Below are 20,674 nucleotides of genomic sequence, written 5' to 3' on the forward strand. Positions count from 1 at the left end.
CTACGTAAGCAAATGAAGAGGAAGCCTGGAAAGCTCTGACTTCTTGCAATTATCGAGCAAGTTCACTTCTCACATTAATTTTTGTCATTATACTTCATCCTGCAGTGAAAACAAACATCTAACATGAATCAGGACCATATACCTCTAAAAAGCTAATCCCTGCAAAGTAGTATACAAACCTTGTTCTTCTTTCGTAATTCCAAAATGTCTTCTAAAGGTGGCCGGCCTGGAAAAAAAACAGATAAATTTGCATCAAACATTTACAAGTTAATGATTTGATTGAGCAGAGTAAAATCATATTAGTCATTAATGTGGTTAGTTTTCAAAGCAAGTTTCATGAGCTTCCAGTGAATTATGTTGCAGGCTCAAAATTTGATTTCAAAAATGTGCATAAATAGAATTTAAACAAGCACACAGATACTTTTCATGGTGTAGCTAAATCCAAATGATATGTTTTTCTGTTAATGGACAAAATAATAATTATCAAAAGATATAATTCCTTATCACAACAATAAAAAAGAAGATGAGGAAATTACGCAAATTAAGTGGGCTTTTTTTAAACCGTAGGATTAGTAAATTGCCATGTGTCATTTAACATTTCAATTTGAGTTTTTTTTTTTTTTTTTTTTTTTTTAATCTGACACTTCGGTATAGTTAGCGGTTGATGTGGCATGGAAAATCATTTTTTATTATTCCGTTTGACACATCAGCTTTTCCCATCCAAAGGATAATGGCAATGACCAAATTAACCACAGTATTAAAAATGTTAGGGATCAAATTAACACAATTAAAAAGTTAGGGACTAAATTGAGATATACTGTAAAGGATAGGGATCAACTTTATAATTTACCCAAATATTTTCTAAAAATGTTTTACATTTGGTTGTGATTGTTTATGGTAAAAAACATATATGGAAAATATTTTATACTTGACATGATGTTTGGGTGGACCGGAAAATATAGTCAAACTTAAATCAATTTCAGTTTGACCATAAAATTGGGGTCTCTTTGGTGTAAAGTCTTTTACACTTCTATTTTACCTTCAACCAAATTACACTTCTATTTTTTAGCCTCCAGAGAGAGAGAGAGAGAGAGAGAGAGAGAGACGTATTTTTCGTCGTATATACATATTTTTCTATAATAATTTTATGTGTAAATCAAACACTGAAAACCCTTTTCTAGCATATTTTTAGAATGCAACCAAACAATTGAAAACCATTTTCCAGCATATTTCCAGAATACAACCAAACAATTGAAAATATTTGTCTTTCTAAAAAATATTTTCATCTACAAATATTTTACACTTAGATAATATTTTCATCTAAAAATATGTAAAATATTATACGAAACAAACAAACCTTGACTCAGCAGTAATTATATATTTTATGGTTTTCATGTCTGAAGTTCAAACCAAGCTTCCTTTATCCTTCTAAAAAAAATCGGCTTCATTGAACATTATGGATTAATGAACACTACGAACACTTTGGGGAATGATTCTTTACCTATGGTGTTACACACACATAGATACAGTTTTGTGACACGCACCTGTAAATTCATCAGGGTAGTACAGTGTATATGTGCTACAGGTTTGACATAGAGTAGTGTTTCTTTCACCTAGGTGTGTACACACACTCACTGTTTTTACTAAAGATATAGTTTTGTTACATCAGGGTACTACAGTGTATATGTGCTACACAGTAGTGGCTCTAGGAATTTTGTTTAGAAGGTCACTAATAAACTTAAATAAAAAAAAATTAATAAAAAGAGAACTTGAATATATTGAGTTATTGACAAAAAAAATTGAAATTTTATAATTTTCTTCTACAAGTTTTCAAATTTTGAATTGTTATATGATAGTTCATTATGAGTATTTATTGTCATTGTAAGTAGTTATGACCATTTTATTTTGTTAAGTTTGTCTAACATTTTTATTTTTATTTTTATGTAGTTGTTATTATCTATTTGTCTTTACTTTTATAAAAATATTTTAAACTAAATGAATAAACTCAATTCACTGATTTTGTATTAATTATTGACGCACACAACTGTACTCATTTATACATAAATAATATGTCCACTTAACCAATCAAATACTTGAACAATCACTAACTTTACAATTTTTTTTACTTGAATTTTTTTTACTTTATAACAAAAAGTTATTATAACATGATAACTGTAAGGACACGATTCGCGACGGACCGTAACTGTGTCGGGTTCGCACGTAAAAAGGCCCAAACAATATCATTTGTAGAGCGTGGGTTTGAAAGGCTAGGCCTTGGTCGCCAGGCGGTGGGTTTTTCGTGGTATTCATACAAGGTTAAGTTTTCCTTCACCCCTGGAGCCTTTCTCCTGGAGGTGGGCTGGGAGGCTCTAGTTTTTGGCCATTTTTCCCAGCCCCTCCTTTAGGTTACTTATTTTTCCTTTTATCTTTTTCCTGCCTTCATTGTCCTTCGTCCACGTATAGGGTCAACCTTTCCAAAACTAATACTTGTCCCATCAGCCCATATTCAAAGTCGTTGGGGGTGATTGTAAAAGCCAAAGAATGCGGCTCTGTCAGGTTCAGAGCATTGAATGGCAGTAAGGGCAGCTTTTCCCCGATATTTTAGATTTCCTTTCAAATTTAGTCCTATGCCGTTTTTGCCCCTCTCTTTGGTGGGGCTTTGGGTTTGCCGAGGACAGAACTGTCCTCGGCTAAATCTCAAGGCTATCCCGCCGAACTTGGGCCACAGCCTTTCCTTGGCTTGGGCCTCTGGCCCCCTTCACGGGTAAACGGGCCCGGCCCATAAATTATTTGGGCCCCACAATAGCCCCTCAAAACCCTGCTGTCCAACCTCTTGGTTGGAAAGGGGGGTTTTGGTAACACCGAGCCTTTATTATGGCCCAGTCAATTCGGCCTATCAACAATGCTGGCGACTCTTCATCTGCCCAGGAAATGCACCGGTCTAAGAGACAGTCTTTTGATTTTACGCTTGATGCGTTCTTATCGTTTGGGTATCCAAAACGCGCTTTTAATGACCTCTATTTACGAGACTACTTTAATTCGACGGTTTGTTTTGATGAGGTGGAGAAATGGAACCGGCATGTTTGTGTTTGCAGATTCTTTTGGAGATCTGAACTTATTAAATGCCTCCCGCTCCACCCTCTGTATAAGAAGGAAGGTAGGAGGTTATTGTTTTTGTAAAGAGTCCCTTTTCATCCTTCTGAGATTTGAAATACTTGGCCTCCCCTAGAGTTTATTTTACCCACCAATTTATACACTAACTCGTGATACACTTTACCATAACAACGAGTGATGAAGGAGCCATACCCCTCCTGTAAACGCTACTTTCCAATAAAGCTCGTAATGGCTCGGTCAGGACAGGGATGGTGAAGACTCAAAATCAACCTCACCTTTCTTTCAGCCAAAATCCGAAGCAGGGACTCGTCACGTCAAACCTTCGGCGTGACTGAGTCGAGGACACCCATCATCGGTACCATCCGCTCTCTCATGAGCATACCTAATATGACACCAGTGTGTTAGGAGTCAGGACTGAAGCAGGGTTCAAGCGCCCCTGCTTCTTCCCCTCTTCGTTCACTGGCGCCTCTCTCCTCCTTTCTTTCTTAGTCTTCCCAGTACCAGATCCATCCTGGTGCTTTTCCTTCTCCCTCTTTTGCTCCTTTTTCTTTCTTTTCATCTCTTCTCTCTTCTTCTCCTCCTTCTTTTCATTCATCTCCTCCATCTTCTTCATTCATCTCTTCCATCTTCTTCTTCCTTCTCCTTCATCTTTTTTTAAAGAAGGTTCTTCTCTCAATATGAATAATACTGAGGCAGAGATTGGAGAGACTTTGAAGACGAGTTTAAAAGACACCTGACTATTTACTTATCTGTACTGCGGATGTTATCGTTGCTTCGGTAGTTTACCTTTTGTATAGGCTTGTTTGAGCCCCTCTTTGTACGTTGTAATAATTTTTCATATTAATAAAAATTGTTGTTATTTTACTTCGCATGTTCTGTCTCTATGTTTTTACAAATTTGCAAGCGCTGCTCAGCACAATAATATAGCATTTGAATCAATGACAACTAAGGCCAAAATAGTTGCTAATAAAAAGATGTCACTATAACTTTGATAGAATTGTTTGACATAGCAATGCGTACCTGTGAATAACGATACTTGCCCGAAACAATGCCGAGATTAGAACTGGAGGCTCTATGCGGTGTAGGAAGTAATCGTTCGAAGACATATCACCCGCAAAAATGAACAGCCCCCTTAGGCCACCGAATAGTGGAGCGTCCCGCCATCATCCTAACACTCTTATTGGCCTTAACATTTTACAGTGTTTGAGCCGAGGACTTTCCCCATAGGCTTGAGTCAGAGGACCATAGTTCAGTTTCTCTCTTTCCTCAGGTATTTCACAAGGTGCCGAGCAGGAGGTTGCCCTCGGCAACGATTATTCCTCGGCATGTGCTGTAGTCCCCGGGCCCCCATGCAGAACGGGCCTGGGCCGCGAGTTTACTAAACTCACAAATTAAGAGGTATTTCCGTAATCTTTGGTCACGCGGTACTTTTTGGCGTCCCAGTGTTCGAGGTGCGCCTTCGCGAGACTCCTTTAATCTCATGGTTGCAGATGGCGTTGGAAATCGAGCCGGAGATATTTTGTCTGTAGCATTCCTTGGGACGCTGCGTGAATTAAATGCCACCACCTTATCTTTTTAAATAAATAGGAGAGACAGTTGTTTTACTTACGCACAAATCCTTCAGTTTCCTCCCTTAGTATATCATGTTTGAGGCGAGGGTTGGAGAAAAGGAACTCTCTCCGCCACAGAGGCGCCGTGTCCTCCTGAGACTCAAAATAGTGAGGTACGAGCAAAGGAGGCATAAATTCAAGGGAATATTCCGTTTCGACAAAGGGGAAAGGGTGTTTCTTCCTATTTTAGTCAAAATCCGAAGCAGATTCTGTTCATGCCAGAATTTTGGTGTGTCAGAAGAAAGATTCTCCGCCATCATCACCTCTGCCTCGTTGCAGGCAAATTTTTGGTGAAGGCTCCTCAACTCCCGGCTCCCTGCACCTTTCCTTCAGCGGTGTGAGGTTTCAAGTTGGGTTCTTTTGCTGCCTGAGTTATGGGCATGCAAAAGCATTGAGGAAGAACAAGGTTTTGAAGCAGTAGCCAACCTCTCCTCTGTGCTACCTCCTCGGCTTTATCACGTTCTCTTGTATCTTCCTTTTCAATTATGTAGCGAGTTTTGACATAAGCTGATTCCAGCTTTTCATTGTATGCTGTACTATTTCTTTGTTTTAGTAAAAAGGGAAATTTATTTACTTGTTTTGAATACTATTCTTTTCGCAACACTACTTTGTGAAAGGGTGTGCTCCATGTGTGTGTTTCTTCAATGATACTTAGAGCGGGAAACCTTGAAACATAACCCAACTAATTCTGATTTACCAACACTACCAGGCATTACGACGCTAATTCATAGTAAGTTAAACTTAGGAAACTAACCGAGGTAACAATTGAATATTCTGTGATAAGTGCGAGAATACCGTCCGAGGAGTTTGACTGAGCAGTAGAGAACTCAGATTGTTTTTCAGGCGACATATTGCTCTATATTGCATCGATCCCTTTGGTGCTGCAGACCCGAAAGCAGACTTGAGAATCCTCGCAATTTAGGAACTAACCCAATTGTTAGTGGATAGTTTTCCTCGGATAAATCCTAAAGTCCATATAATGTAGTTTTTCCTTATAAGTAGTTGGTTTCCCCATAGGCTTGAGTCCGTGGACCATGCAATGTCTTGATTCTGTCCAAAACCTAGTTTTCCTCATCCAAGTAGTTGGTTTCCCCACAGGCTTGAGTCCGAGGACTATGCAATGTCTTGGTTCTGTCCAAAACCTAGTTTTCCTCATCCAAGTAGTTGGTTTCCCCACAAGCTTGAGTCCATGGACTATGCAATGCCTTGGTTCTGTCCAAAACCTAGTTTTCTCATCCAAGTAGTTGGTTTCCCCAGAGGCTTGAGTCCGTGGACCATGCAATGCCTTGGTTCTGTCCAAAACCTAGTTTTCTCATCCAGGTAGTTGGTTTCCCCAGAGGCTTGAGTCCGAGGACTATGCAATGCCTTGGTTCTGTCCAAAACCTAGTTTTCTCATCCAGGTAGTTGGTTTCCCCAGAGGCTTGAGTCCGTGGACCATGCAATGCCTTGGTTCTGTCCAAAACCTAGTTTTCTCATCCAGGTAGTTGGTTTCCCCAGAGGCTTGAGTCCGAGGACGATGCAATGCCTTGGTTCTGTCCAAAACCTAGTTTTCTCATCCAGGTAGTTGGTTTCCCCAGAGGCTTGAGTCCGTGGACCATGCAATGCCTTGGTTCTGTCCAAAACCTAGTTTTCTCATCCAGGTAGTTGGTTTCCCCAGAGGCTTGAGTCCGAGGACTATGCAATGCCTTGGTTCTGTCCAAAACCTAGTTTTCTCATCCAGGTAGTTGGTTTCCCCAGAGGCTTGAGTCCGAGGACTATGCAATGCCTTGGTTCTGTCCAAAACCTAGTTTTCCTCATCCAGGTAGTTGGTTTCCCCACAGGCTTGAGTCCGAGGACTATGCAATGCCTTGGTTCTGTCCAAAACCTAGTTTTCCTCTAGCGCTGGAACTTGGTTTTAAGGGAGTTAGCTCCTCAGCCAAGCCCCTAGAATTATCCGCACGATTAACGCTGACAAACGTAGCCCCTAATCAAGAAGCATAGCCCCTAGCGGAACTTTACGCTAAAATTCTATAACCAATTGTCAGAAATGACAAAGGAACTATTTCGACCTACCGCCTATGCCAACACACAAGCCTTCCCCACAGACGGCGCCAATTGTAAGGACACGATTCGCGACGGACCGTAACTGTGTCGGGTTCGCACGTAAAAAGGCCCAAACAATATCATTTGTAGAGCGTGGGTTTGAAAGGCTAGGCCTTGGTCGCCAGGCGATGGGTTTTTCGTGGTGTTCATACAAGGTTAAGTTTTCCTTCACCCCTGGAGCCTTTCTCCTGGAGGTGGGCTGGGAGGCTCTGGTTTTTGGCCATTTTTCCCAGCCCCTCCTTTAGGTTACTTATTTTTCCTTTTATCTTTTTCCTGCCTTCATTGTCCTTCGTCCACATATAGGGTCAACCTTTCCAAGACTGATACTTGTCCCATCAGCCCATATTCATAGTCATTGGGGGTGATTGTAAAAACCAAAGAATGCGGCTCTGTCAGGTTCAGAGCATTGAATGGCAGTAAGGGCAGCTTTCCCCGGATATTTTAGATTTCCTTTCAAACTTAGTCCTATGCCGTTTTTGCCCCTCTCTTTGGTGGGGCTTTGGGTTTGCCGAGGACAGAACTGTCCTCGGCTGAATCTCAAGACTATCCCGCCGAACTTGGGCCACAGCCTTTCCTTGGCTTGGGCCTCTGGCCCCCTTCACGGGTAAACGGGCCCGGCCCATAAATTATTTGGGCCCCATAATAACAATATACACACATGTAACAAACCCTCTCTATTTCCTAATTACTAAATTGTATAAAGTTATATTTAGGGTCATGTTAACATATACTTTTAGGGCAATTGTTATATTTCCCATGAAAGTGGTGTCAAAACATTTTCCTTATATTTATGCTGTACACACAAACTTCCACACACATCATTAGTTACACAAATAATATTATAACAAAAAGTAATGTGCACAATCAATATTAGATACACTCACACACATAATATAAAGAATAATGCTAAAGATATAAACTATTTTACAAACTGTTGATATGGTAAGTGATTATTGGTAAATGAAAAAATGATATTAATGATGAGTTTAGATGAAAACCAATAAGAGGTTGGCTACATCAATATTTTGTAAAAATATTGTAAAATAGTTTGTAATTGTAGTATTACTCTAATATAAATTTATGATAAATAGTGACACTTACAATCCACAAACACTTATTTTTACTCTTACAGTTGGAAATATTTGTAATAACAGTATATAAAATTTAAGTCAGAGTGTGCAAAAATAATATTTTTAAGAATAAATTAAAGTATTAAACTAACAAAATATATATATCTATATATTACATAAAAATTAAAAATTAAAAAAAAGAAAAAAAAAAAAAGAAAAGAAAAATAACAACAACAACAACAGCAACAACATTTGAAGTTGGGGTTCATTTGAACCCCTGAACAAAGTGTAGCACCCCAAAAAACGCTCCCGGTGCTACGGTTGGTGACATAGAGTAATGTTTCTTTCACCTAGGTTTGTACACTGTGTTTTCACTAAAGATATAGTTTTGTGACACCTGTAATACATAAGGGTAGTACAGTGTATATGTGCTACAGGTTGGTGACATAGAGTAGTGTTTCTTTCACCTAGGTATTACACACACACTCTGTGTTTTTACTAAAGATATGGTTTTGTGACACCTGTGATTCATCATTTTATAAGGTAGCACTCTCCCTTGAAAGACCGTACGATTGCATTGCTATAATGTGTGCATAATAATCTCTAATAAAATAATAGTAAACCACGTCAACACAAAGTATGGCCGAGTCGGAGAGATTTACCATTTCCGAATGTGATGCTAATCTTAGCAATCATGACAAGTTTGTGGCAAAATTTGCTTAATAGTATTTTTTAAGAAAAAAAATGGGTGAATAGCATGTGGTTGAAGTTATTTAGTCAGTTAGATTGTTTTTAGAAAACTCGACTTCCAAAAACAGTCTAACTAATTAAATATTCCCTCCGTCCCACTTTGTTTGTCCTCTATTCCATTTTGGGATGTCCCAAAATATTGTCATGTTTCTAAAAACAAAAGTCATTAATTTACTAATGTTCCTATTATACCTCTATTAATTTACTAATTCAATTTTTTGATAAATTTATTTAAGGATAATTTTGGAAACTTATACATTTTTAAAAGGTAGACAAGACAATAAATGATGTTCCCTTAAAAAGTTTGACTTTTCAAATAGGACAAACAAAGTGGGACGGAGGGAGTAACTTTTTTTGTGTGCTGCTTTCTTAAATTTTTTCTAAAAACATACTATTTGGCAAATTTTGCCCAAGTTTGTCTACTGTCTTTATTTTCTTCTTTACTATACATAAGGTCTCTTTGAATATTACTTATTGCTGAAAACTGAAAATATTGTAACAAAATAATTTTTAAATATGTGAATAGTGCTGTAGGATCTAGTTTTAAAGTTGTCTTTGTTGAAAAAAGTAGTTTGTGAGTCTCATAAATAGTGCACAGAACCCACTGTTTTTAAATGCAGACGCAGACATGCACTGAATAATCTGTATCCAAACTCCACCATAGTGTGCATTTGGATATCACTTATTTTGCTAAAAAGTGAAAATAATAAAAAATAAATAAATACTGTTCATTAATGAACAGTGCATAAGGCGTGGACTTAAAAAAAAAAAAAATCGCAGACATGGACGCGGATGCAGTTGCAGGCTATACTAGTGAATCCATTTGGATTGAACTTATTTTTATTAAAACTGAAAATACTATAATAAAATAATTTTTAAATATATAAATAGCACTGTAAAACCAATTTTTAATAAAAAGTTACGTATAATTTGTAAGATCCGTAAACCTTATATAGGTATACTGTTCACGAAAGGCTTACTCAAATGTTACGGCTGACCCAAAAAAAAAAGAAAAAAAAAAAAAAAAAGAAAGAAGAAAGGCAAAACGTGAAAGCTGAAACGCAGTCGCAGCTTTCAGCCCAATCCAAACACATACACTGTCTCAAAATATTTTCTTATTAGTTCTGGCCGGATCAGCCAACACACCACCTTCTTCTCATCCAGTAAGCGATATGCATGGAGGAAACGCTAGTTTTCACTTTTCAATAAGTGAATTTAAACTGAAATGAAATGATACGGTGAGACTTTTACATGTTATGTGTACAAAAAAGTCTGGGGAGATGAGATTTTAGTAACTCATTGGCCGGACCCACACATTTCCCTCCGACTGACAACCGCGTGACAAGTTTTGGAACACGTCAGGCCAATTAAAGAGGTATCAGCCTTTTCTTTTCATTTGAATTGGAATGAAAACTCTCTCTCAAAACAAAAAACAAAAAAAAAAAGGAAAAGAATTGGAATGAAAACACGGGGCGGCGCGTGACAAGTTTTAGAACACGCGAGACCAAGAAGTTATCAGCCTTTTCTTTTTCACTTGAATATTGGAAAGAAAACATGTGGAGGCGCGTGACAAGTTTCAGAGCACACTAGGGCAATACATAGCTTTTCTGCCTTTCCACGCTCGTTTTTGGAATGAAAACGCGGGGCCAAAGGGATCCCCTAGCTCTCCTCAAGGACGGGAACTAACCCAGTTAGCTTGGGTTTCGGCATGGTGCTAGAGCTGGCGGGTTCAAGCTACGCGCCGGAGAGAGGGACTTTTGGGGCCTTTGGACTCGATCAGTGAGTTGGGAGAGGTTATTTACTTATTTTGTTTTTTTTTTTTTTTTTTACTTTGAGTCAAGGTTATTTTGTTTTTGTTTTCAAAAACGTTTTTTTTTTTTTTTTCCTTTGAGTTAAGGTCATTTTGTTTTTGTTTTTAAAGCATCAGATGCTGACACAACGTTTGAAGAAAAAATGGTGTAGTCCCATTGGCTATTGCCTATTGATAATTTGATATGTTTTACTTTTTTGGCTAAAATATGGTTTTTTTTTTTTTTTTTTGAGTTAAGGTTATTTTGTTTTTGTTTTTGTTTTTAAAGCATCAGATGCTGATAAAACGTTTGAAGAAAAAATGGTATAGTCCCATTGGCTATTGATTTTTTTTTTTTTTTTTGATAACAACCCAATTGGCTATTGATATATTTTACTCTCTTTTTTGGCTAAAATATGGATTTTTTTTTTTTGGGTAGAAGCCAAAATATGGATATGGTACATACTACGTACTTATACAGTTATACTATACTGTATTTTGCTCACGTTCCACTTTAACTACTACTCCAAACTCCAAAGAGAGCTGTACTTCCTTCCTGCGAGCAAATTTGCAATTGATGTCGACGGTCAAATTTCCCTAAAATTTCCCTTTTTTTCTTCTTCGTAAAATAATGTAATAATTGGATGGGTATGGCTTCGGCAGCAGACAGAAGCGTTGTGAGCAGCTTTGTTGCGGCGCCGTTGGTGTCAATAGTCAACGGAAGTTTGTTGTTGGAGGTCTGGGATGCCATAATGGCATGTTAAATCCTTCGTCATTGAGCCGTAAAGGTAAGGAATTTTAGAAATTAATACTCGAACAACGTCTCTGCTTCGCCTTCTCTCCCATACAAAACCAAAACTATTCATATCATAGCCAGTTTCAATGCCTCTATTTCTTTGTTATTCAATTTACTTATTTGATTGTTACTTGCATCTATTCTTGTTTTATATTTGGATTTTCTTTTAATCAGTTTCAACTCAAATGAGGTTTTGAGCTTAAGGATCAGATTGAAAGCTTTAATTTTGAAAGCTTTTTATGGCCTATTGAACAGGTTTGGGTTCTTGGTTTATTAGCTCTATTCCTTTGTTTTTCAAATTTTCAAGATGATTGGATCAATTTTTGCTTAGTAATTGATTTATGCATTTTGTTTTTTTACAAATTTCAGCTTAAATGCGGCTGGGAATTCAGTGATCCAATTGAAGGATTCAATTTTGGAAGCTCTTTATCACCTACTGAACAGATTTGGGTTCTTGTATAGATATGCTCTCGGGAATGCCGAGATTATCCAACAACTAGTTCTGGTGGGTGGAGTTAGTTACTCGTAGGTTTTACTTGAGTTCCAAGGGCTCCTCTTTAAATGGGTTCCCTACCTTACAAAAAGAAAGATATGTTTATGTATGTATGTAAATGTGCTAGCTTAAGGGCTCATTGAACTTAGGAGCTAGCTTCTAGATACACTTAATTTGGAATTATTAAGAAGAGTTAGTTAAGCATATTAGGTCTATTATATTTATTAATAGCTGGTTTTGATTTTAGGGGAAAAGGCCATATTTTTAATTTCAAATTCAAGGGGGAAGGCTGTATGTGTTGTTTTTGGACTCTTTGAAGATTTAAAGAAATGGTTGTCCATTATCATTGTTGGAGACATATTCTGATTAGTATGAAAATTCGCAGGAAGGAAAGGGAAAAAGGCATTTTTCTGTATTAGCATGGTTGTATGTTTGCTTTTAAGTTTTTCAAGCTTCTCTGATCTTCATGGCCTATGATAGAAGAGATTTGTGCATCCAATGAAATCATAGTGGGAATGAGATGGAAAAAATGAGGAAGAAGAGATAGGTTTTATTTTCCTTTGCTAGTCAAGTGCTTGTTGGTTTAAGATAGTCCATACTTGAGATTTTGACTAGAGTTTATTCCCCTGATGTTGAACTCTTGGTTTTGTGCTTTTAATTGGGGGGGGGGGGGGGGGGGGGATTCACTTTAATTTGGGTATCAGATGCTGAATTGTCGAAAATTGGCCGAGTTGATGTATTTTGTTTGATTGAATGGTGTTTGTGAAAAATTTTTCTAGAAAAAGATATATTGAAGTATGATATTATGACCATCATTATGGGACCTCTATACACTAGGGGCCCTAAGGAAACTCCCTAAATGGCCTACATGGTGGACCCGACCTTAAAATGAAAATGTTAAGATGGGTAATTGAAAGTACAAAGTTAAGATTTGAAATGAAGAAATCCCCTAAAAGAGAGGGGTATTTATTGATTAAAAGATGAGTGAGAGTTGCTTTAGATGATTTGATCATGTGTAGAGGAGATTGATTAATATGGCTAAAAAGAATTTATGTGGCTGATTCTAATTAGTCTATTAAGGTCCCTAGCCGATTCCAAATTTTTAGGACTAAGGCTTGGTTGTTGTTGTTTACATTTTAACATAAATACTAATGCATGTATGAGTGGTCATATGTCTCAAGCCTTATGGATTGTAACTCCGTTCTCCGTTCAAGCCTTTGCCCTTTATAGAGCCTTTACTTATGTAGATATTTTTTTCGTTTGTAATTATTGAGGCTTATTTGTATTTTTTATACATGAAGTAGTATCTTTTCAATAAAAATTTTTCTTACCTAAAAAATAGCATGTATGAGGAACAATAAGTCTTATATCAAACCCTATAGCTTATTGAATGACTAAATATTATGAACTCACCATTGCACAGGCACACACACATATAATGAATGAATTTTTAGAATTCTTAATAAGATAAATTGTCAGAGATTATTTGTATGAAGGGTGAATGAAATGATATTGTTAATGGCATGATCATCTCTTCGAGTTGAATTGCAGTCATTGTGGTAGGTTATAAAGCTGAAGGGATTTTTTTTTTCCTTTTTTTCTTAGTTAAGTGGATTTTGTGGGATTTTGATTTTCTTATGTTTAGAAGAAAAAGTAATATGAAAGCTGAAGGATTTCTTGTTTGTGTATGTGCGAGTGATGATGCACTCAGTTTCTTTGCAGCATTTCATGCGCTTCTTGCCTTCCTCATCTCGTTTCTGGCTGCCTTAATTGGTTTACACTTTCAAGTCTTGGGCGTCTCACCACTAGAAACACATTTTGCTCTCATCTTGCTTTTCATCATTGCTACAATCGTATATAGCATTGTGTATGCAGAGATAAAACTACAACCTCCAGACGTTGACCTTCCCATATTCAGGTTCATTTGTCTGGTTTCTGGAGTTATTGCTATTGAGCTGCTTGTCGCAATAATCATTTCTCCCTTTTGGCTATTCATGGTTAATTTATGTCCAATCCTAATCATAGGGGTACTGCGTCATTTGTACCAACAAAGTTATCAGTGGCTCTACTACACAGTTAATTTATTACTCAATGCAGCATGTAGCTTGTTTAAAAAGATCTATCAATCAGTTTATAAGATATATAACTGGCTCCTACAGAAATTCCAATAAGCAGCTTCTGAAGCATTTTCTTCAAGGGAACAGGAAGAAAATGGTATTCAGGTGAAATAATTGTTTTAGTGACCTGTTTTTTTAAAAGACAAATTATTTGAGTTACCAGTTATTGTTAATTAGACAAAAAGTGTGCTAAATGTTCACTTATGCAATTTTCTGTTTATGGAAATTTGAATTTTTTTTTACACTTTATTCATAGTAAGGTTATCTATATTCAGCATATGCTTTTATACTTTACTAAAGATCTCACATCCAACTGCTTAGAAAATAAAATTTTCAATGCACTTTTGTAAATTTTCAAGAACTAGATTTCTAAGGTTAAAAGGTTATATGGAAAGTGAGATTTCCATTTTATTTATTTTAGTGACAATGCCAAAAATTCATTAGTAAGGGAAACAAAACTAGACAGAAGTCAGAAAATTGGAACACCGCATCTAACCCAACCACGGCTGCCATTTGAAAATACTACCAACTGACAAAACAGTTGCCAAAGCTTAGTCCCAAAAACATGCATATACAGTCATGGTTCCACTTTGGCCAGATTGATTGTGTCTCTCAGGATCTGGGAATGGACCCTTCAAACTGATGTTTGCACACCTTCTGGTTCCTTGATAGGATAATGATGTTTGTGTTTCCTTACCTATCAAAAAAAATAAAATAAATACAGGATGCTTGTGATTCCTCTCTTTTGTAGTGGACTCAGCTAGTATAAGAGTTAAACTGATTGCAGTATCCTTTTGTGTCCCATTCCCAATAGTGGCATCCTGGTAATACTTTATTTCCTAATCTGTCTTTGCACACATAAGCAATTGCCCTCATTTTGTTTCTTTTGGATCCTGCTCCATCTAGCATCAAAATGACTTGCCACTACAGCACTTGCCAATTCTGTATCCTTTCTACTAACACCAGCAGCATTGCATTATGACTACATATCCTCACCACATTTATCGTGCTGCAGTATTTCTAATAAAATAATGTTTGAATCCCTTTGGACCAATGGCCTTTAAAACACCCATTTGAGAGAGCATACATTACTTTTTGCTATTGATCAGTGGCCAGGCACTGCATGTTTATTGCTTGAAGTTGACTCAAGTTGTGTTCAACAGAATTGATATAGATTCCACTAAGATGATCCAATATTCCTTGTTCTGTTTGTTACTGAGTCGATCCATTGATCATCTGCCATTTTGAGCCTTAAGATTCTGTTATTCAGTCTTCTTTTGTTCACCATCATATGAAAATACTAGGTATTTCTTTCTGTCATCAACCACCAGTCTGATTGAGCTTTTGAGTACGCATAATATGTTCCCTTTCTAGCAGCTCTGAGATTTCCAAATGGAATCTGCAGAATTCTTCTTTTTGCAGACCTCTTTTTTTGGATGAATAAGATAGTTATCCGATACAGGAAAAACCAAGTAAAAGAATTACATCAGGAAATTGACCCCTAGGTAGAGCTGCCTCTTCTAATCTTTGCATGCTCTGTAGCACTGCAATAGTAAGATTGTGTGCCTAAAAATTCCTTTTTTGGGTCACTGTTACTGCCTCTTCTTTCTTTCCCAAAATTTCTCCAAAAACATGTCTCATAGGAACTTGAATTTTCTATCAAATATGATGGAAATCCTAATGGCATGGGACAAAGTGCTTATTACTGGTTAGGAATGACATTATTCAGTTTTGAAATGAACGGACCTTACTACAACTACACTATATTTAAAGGGAAGTGCAAATTAACCCTCGTAATTGAGAATGGTTGTTTCCTAGACCACAAATATTCCTTTGATCTGAGTAATTGAGTCTCTGCAAAATTACAAGCAAAGTTCTCCAGTCTCTTTACAATCTATCTTCCCACATATGGCTCAATTTATCATGTTGTTTGTGTCTTGTGAGAACTGAACTGAAACGCAATTGCATTTGAATCCAAAATTATCAGCACTTGCATATTTCTTTTGGAAAGCAAACAAATATGCTGTGTGATCTGACCAAGTGTGCAACAATAACACCAATACACCACTGAGAAGATGACTGAATATAATAATGAAAATTTTAGGCATTTCTAGAAATTGGAAATCGTAGCCTTTCTATAAGCTTTAACAATATCTCCCTCTAGAGTAGAATCTCCTCCTGGAGACCCAGATTCTACGGTAAATCACGGATGCTCCAGATAGCAATTGGTTTTACATTTGCATCATCCTTTACAATTCCTTTGACACAAAAAATAAAGCAAGAAAAAAGATGAAAGTTTTTGTCATAGAAAATAAACGTGTCACCACTAGCCAATAACCTTATAGCTCATCAGACACCTACTAATATTTCCCAATGGGGCATCTGGGGTTCAAATCCCCCTCCTCAACTATTAAAGGCATTTTTATTAGTTGGATTTTTAGATAGTCACACATCTATCAACATCTTCAAATAGACTACAAAAATTAAATGCTTTACTAATATCTTATGATGTGTAAGTATGGGGGTATGCAGTTGCTGTCCACATTGGTTTAGGGTGTGATGGAAACTCAAGAAATCTCACATTCATCCGCAACACTATTGGTCTATAGAGTTTCAGAAATGTCTTGTGGGCAAAAAATGGAATAATCTCACTAAAGTGTGTGTGTATATATATAATAGACAGTATATAATTGTGAAGTAAATACATAATTTAGTACACATAACCGTTAAAGGCCTAGGACCAATATCTAGCCATAATGTTCTTTGGAGATATGAAGTCAAATTTTGGCGCTACTTTTTATTTTAGTAAAACTGGGAAAGAAATATAATTAGAGCATAAAATTACGACAAACTTCTTTGAGAAAATCTATTATCAAGTTTGAGAATCAATTAGATTGTCAAACCTTATTAAAAAAACATAAACTAATTGCCATGAACGTCTTGACCTCTCTAGACTCATCTTTTCATAATAATCCATATCAACCAGAGAATTCAAAGTGGAAAGTGGCTTGGAATGATAAGCAAAAGCTCTAATTTACTAATTCTAACGTGGGGTTTCTTGGTTCTCCTTTTTCCCATCCAACAAAAAGTGAATTATCACATCATTATGCCATTACAAGAGCATCAAATCTACTATTTGATGACTAAAATTAATTGAAAAATTGTATGTGAACTGCGACATCTCTTCATCTTGTTACAACTTCAGGCTATGAGCTCAAATACAGCTCTTTTTTGAAGATCGTATATGTAAGCAAATGAAGAGCAAGTTTGGAAAGCTCTGACTTCTTGCAATTATTAAGCAAGTTCACTTCATCCTGCAATGAAAAAAAACATCTAACATGAATCAGCACCATATACCTCTAAAATGCTAATCCCTGCAGAGTAGCATACAAACGTTGTTCTTCTTTCGTAAGTTTGCATCAAATATTTATAAGTTAATAATTTGATTGAGCAGAGTAAAACCATATTAGTCATTAATGTGGTTAGTTTTCAAAGCAAGTTTCATGAACTTCCTGTGAAGTATGTTGCAGGCTGAATGTTTGATTTTGAAAATTTGCACAGAGACAAGTTAAAAAGTGCAGAGAGAGTTTTCATGGTGCAACTTAATCCAAATGATAAGTTTTTTTTGTTAAAGGACAATTTAATGGTTATCAAAAGAAATAATAGCTTATGTCGCTGATTTGGATGTGTGGATCATAAGGCTGGAGTCACTCTATAATTATGTAAATCCAAGAAAACAGTTCAGCCATAGCATTACTTTTTGGTCACTAAAGCAAAGAAGGCATGACTGCAAGAGAACTTTGAAGGAGTTGTAACACAAAATTATTTAAGCAATATGAATTTACCTGTGATTGAAAATGATATTTAGCCCAAACACCATATATGGCATCTGTTATTGTTGCAATCTGTTAAATGCGTATTGTTATATTAAGTACAAATAATGAGAAAAGGACAAGGGAGCATTATCCATAACCCTATGCGTTTGCAAGATGGTAGTATTTTGATTAAACTATGGGTAAAATGAGGAAGAGCAAAGAAAATTACAGGTTCCTATTTGGTAATGGCATAAACCCATCCAAGACCAACTTGTTCATATAGTCTTCTAACTGCCTGCAAAAGTTGTCATTTAAATTCCTTTTTCTTGGTTAAAATGAATCTCAGATAATATAGCTGAAAGTAAAGTCTTATCAGAGTTCTTTAGCCAACTTCTTCAAACAGATTCTACATCTAAAGAATCCCAGATGTGTCCCACACCATTGTATTTACTATTGACAAAGTTGTTTAATCGTTGGAAAGGCGACGGATAAGGAAATTGGCTTAGTGAGAAATATCATTCCCCATGTGCCTATAAGAGGACCTCAGTAAACTTCCTATGCAAGCATTAATAGAATGATAGAATCATGGTGGTGATCATTGGTACTTCACAGTTCCACATCCTTATGCTGTACTTAGGCCTCCTTGAGAGTTTAGATATTTGAACAATTAGTGATTGTCTAGAACACATTAAAGTTCAAGGTTTACAATCTTGAACTTGTACTAATTGATTCCAGTCATGGAATAGCCACAATTCTATTGGTGGGGTTTTCTTTCCCCCTTTATTCTTATAACTTCCACGGGTTGGAACACCGAAACACAAAATTAGTACACATTCACATAGCATAGGTTGACATGCACAAATGATGGAAATTAGACTTGATAATCCTCTCAACACAAAGAAATTAGACTTGATTAATACAAGATAGTGAACTCAGACTTGATGGAAATATGGAAAGAAAAGTAAAACACAAAATGAGAAGTGCTAGCACAGTTAATGTACAATTACAGGGGAAAAAATGGTAGGAAATGGGGCGTACTTCAACATCAGTGACAACAGTTCCATCAGAGGATTGAGCGAATCCTTCCCATAACCTAAACAAGAAACAAAACTTCATCATTGTATTGTAATAAATCTGACAAAAGAGATGCTCCAAAATCTATGTATACATACCACAAAGTTAATATGCTCTACTTTGTATTCTACAAAGTTATCATTTACTTTCCTATGGCCAAACCATGCAACTACATGGTTTCGTGCTAGATTTTTCAGAAAATTTCTTATGATCCATAAAAGCCACCAAAAAAAGTAATATTAGTCAAGGAAGTCATATGGATATGACCAATAGGTAGTGTTACTGTCACATATACTTCATTTTCTACTTCTTATCTTACAGCTCCTACCAAACCCTCTTAAACTAGCAAATTGTGACAGTAACATATTAGTCTCTGAAATCATATTGAAATGACTAACAGGTAGTGTTACTTTCACACATACTTCATTTTCTACTTCTTGTCTTACAGCTCTTAAACCAACAAATTGTGTCTACTGAAAATTTCAGCATTGTTTAGAACATTCAGTTTTATAGTCTAGGCCTTGATTCTCCTCCAAAGAGTAATTGTCAGAACTTATATCAACAAACTTGATCGTACCATAGCAATTATTCCTCTCCCTGATCATGTAAACCTTACATAGTGACATTATAACAAACTTAAACGCATCAAATATTTAAAATCACCAACTTCAAAAATAACAAATTTACATATAAATCAACCAACATGATACATATATGCTGAAAAGAAATGCATTATTGCAAAATGAATGCTTATTAAAGAAAAAGTTTTTGCATTATTCTATTTCTGATTCAGTGCAAAGAAGACGTAAGGAATTTGGCTTAATGGAAATCAAGGTGTTCACATGTTGATTAGTTCAACTCCCTCGATTTCTGATGGTGCAATACCTAGGTGCCTAAGAGGACCTTAGGAAACTTCCTAAGCACTCCTTGGTATAATCATGGTGGTGACCAATGGAGTTTAACAACGATCACATCTTTATGCCACGCTTAGGCCTCCTTTAGAGTTGAGATATTCAAACATGTGAGAGGGACTATCTAGGAAAGCTTTACAATCTTGAACTTATCAAAAGGAGTATGTTGTGAATTTCTCTAAAACCACCAGCAATTTTGTTGGTGGATTTCTGTCACAAAAAACAATACATTATCATAAAAACAGGACATTACCTTCGAAATTTATTGTTTCATGAGTTAAAATAATTATTTCAAGATTTGCCATGAAATATTGTCTGATAGATAAAGGAACATATACGGTGTATGCGTTTTTCTTTTTCAGCGATTGAAATTACAATATTTCTTTAGATTGTCAAGAGTTCATCTAATATCTCAAAAAAGACTGCAAAGAAAAATTTCTTCTATCCTTAACCATAATGCGATTGCCCAATGTCAGTCCCACTAATAAAGTACGTCGTTGTGAGGTACGATTACTATCTCAAGTCCTAACCTTGTTTCTTTGCATCAAAATATATTAAGCACCAATGCAACACCATAGTATAGATTAAACACCACATAGTATTGGCTAAAAAAACTATGAAGCAATTTATAAGCTCTAACAAGCAGTTAAAAATTGTCACACAAGCGCAACAAATTTATAATGTTCTAACAAGAAAGATTCAAAAACCAAAATAATCATAAAATCAACTTGTATCTACATACTAGATCCAACTGCATGAATTTTTATAACCTCCCGAAAAGAGAGACTAAAAATTCTCACCAACCAAACAGCACATTGTAATAGAGAGACCAAAGATGAATAGTAAAGGAAGAAACAAATACATGGGAAATGAAAATGCCATCCACCTTGACGACAGCGAGCTCCTCAAGCCTCATGTCTTAATGTGGCTTGATGGAGCATCTGAAGCTCTAAAATTTGCTTCCCGTCTCCGATCAGTGAACCAGTTCAAGTTTGTGCATTGCATTTACACCATGAAAGTTCAAATATGTGTATAAACACTCTTGAACGTTTA

The 20,674-nt window shown here is 36.3% G+C and overlaps 1 long non-coding RNA gene and 1 pseudogene across 1 annotated transcript; one reads left to right on the forward strand and one right to left on the reverse strand.

Annotated features, from left to right (window-relative positions):
- The window catches only part of LOC115964361, a 52,988-nt pseudogene extending 33,652 nt beyond the window's left edge, over positions 1-19,336 (reverse strand).
- LOC115962759 lies at positions 10,013-11,906 on the forward strand. The gene is made up of 4 exons (XR_004085589.1): positions 10,013-10,419; positions 10,855-11,203; positions 11,386-11,466; positions 11,581-11,906. It is a non-coding gene; the product is annotated as an uncharacterized LOC115962759 (long non-coding RNA).
- Positions 19,337-20,674: the final 1,338 nt, after the last annotated feature.

This window comes from Quercus lobata, chromosome 10 (genome assembly GCF_001633185.2).
Source record: "Quercus lobata isolate SW786 chromosome 10, ValleyOak3.0 Primary Assembly, whole genome shotgun sequence".
Taxonomy (NCBI): Eukaryota; Viridiplantae; Streptophyta; class Magnoliopsida; order Fagales; family Fagaceae; genus Quercus; species Quercus lobata.